The following is a 2,163-nucleotide window of genomic DNA, read 5'->3' as shown; positions in this document are numbered from 1 at the left end:
CTAAGCCACGATATGAAGGACTTGGACTTTCATGCCAAGGAGTTTGAGCATGCTTAGAGCTCCTGGGTGATGCAACTGGTTAACACACTTGCTATTAACCAACAGGTTGGAGGTTTGAGTCCACCCAGAGGCACCTTGGAAGAAAGGCCTGGAGATCTACTTCCGAAAAAAATCAGCCATTGAAAATCCTATGGCGCAAAGTTCTACTTGGCACACATGGGGTCCCCATGAGTCGAAGTTGGCTCCATGGCATCTTTTTTTTTTTTAATGTCCCCCGCACCCAGCACAGTGTCCCAGTAAACAGTGAGTGAATGAAAGAGTGAAGAATGGCTTGTTGAAGGGAAGAAGGTTTCAGTCTGAGCCACCGTGGAGGGCAGAGACTGAAGGCAGGGGGACCCAGGCAGGTGGCTGCAGCCACAGGCTGTCACGTAGAAAGCACTGATATTTGATGTGTGGAGATTTCAACCTGAAAGCCCAATGCTGCCTGTGCATCGCGGGAGATAAGGCGTCGGTGTCCAGTGATAGCGGCGCCCCAGGAGCCAGCAAGGCGCTGGGCAGGGATCAGCACTCACCCGGCCCCACAGACAGACCACGGGTGGTAAATATAGAACAACATGAAAGTGGGCAGCGGTTCCCACCTCGCCTTTCCAACTGTGTGGTGGTCAAATATGACAAAGCTAGGCTTTTTTTATTTTAAGAGACTGTTTTTTAGAGCAGGTTTAGATTTACAGAGAAATCAAGCAGAAAGTACAGTTCCCCTCCCACACACAGTTACTCCTATTATTAGCATCTTACTTTAGTGTAGTACATTTGTTACAGCTGATGAACCAACAATGATATGTTATTTTTTACCTAAAGTTCATAGTTTACGTTAGGGTCCACTCCGTGTTGTACAGTCTTAGAGTATTTTTAAATTTAAATTTTACTGTTTATGTTAACTATTCATTTAAAATATATATATAACAAAAAGTTTGCCATTTTAACCATTTTTAAGTGCACAATTCAGTGACATTAATTACATTCACCATGTTGACCATCATCACCACTATTTCCAAAAGTTTTTCATCTCCCCAAACAGAAACTCTGTACCACTTCATCAATAACTCCTCCCTTTCCCTTTCCCCGGCCCCTGGTAACCACTCATAAACTTTTGTCTCTATACATTTGCCTAGTCTAAATATTTCATACAAATGGGATCATACAATATTTGTCCTTTTGTGTCTTATTTCATTCAGTATAAGGTTTTCAAAGTCCATTCATTTCCTAGCATGTAACAGGACTTCATTTCTCTTGATGTTGAATAACATTCTATCATATGGATATACTACATTTTGTTAATCCATTCATCTGTTGATGGACACTTGGGTTGTTTCCACTTCTTGTCTATTGTGAGTAATGCTCAAATGAGCATTGGTGTACAAGTATCTGCTTGAGTTCCTTTTTTCAGTTCCTCTGGGTATATACCCAGGAGCAGAATTGCTGGGTCATATGGTAGTTCTCAGTGTTGGTTTAAGTCGGAGTCAACCCAACGGCAATGGGTTTTATGGTAATTCTGTGTTTAACTTTTTGAGGAACCACCCAATTGTTTTACACAGAAGCTGCATCATTTTATAATCCCACCAGCAATGGATGAGCATTCCGATTTCTTCACATCCTCACCAAAACTTGTAAGTTCCCTCCCTTTTTTTTTTCTGATAATAGCCATCCTAGTGGGGGTGAGGCCTATGGGTTTTGACAAATGGATAATATCATGGGTCCACCACTACAGCATCATACAGAATACTTTCACTGCCCTAAAAACTGTCTTGCAGAAACCCCAGTGGTGTAGTGGTTAAGTGCTATGGCTGCTAACCAAAATAGTTGGCAGTTTGAATCCACCGGGTGCTCCTTGGAAACCCTATGGGGCAGTTCTACTCTGTCCTATAGGGTCGCTATGAGTTGGAACTGACTCAACGGCAACGGGTTTGGTCTTTTTTTTGGTTTAAAACTGCCTTGCACTCCACTATTCATCCCTCCACCCCTCCTCTGAGCCCCTGGCAACCCCTGATATGTTTATTCTGTCTCCAGTTTTGCTTTTTCCAGGCCTATCTGCCCACGAGGCCTTTCCTTTCTCCAGCTCTGATGAGGTCAAGGTGCCCAGGGACAGTGACTGCAGAGTGGACA

This window comes from Trichechus manatus, unplaced genomic scaffold (assembly GCF_000243295.1).
Source record: "Trichechus manatus latirostris isolate Lorelei unplaced genomic scaffold, TriManLat1.0 scaffold00011, whole genome shotgun sequence".
Taxonomy (NCBI): Eukaryota; Metazoa; Chordata; class Mammalia; order Sirenia; family Trichechidae; genus Trichechus; species Trichechus manatus.
Note: the sequence above shows the minus strand (reverse complement) of the source record.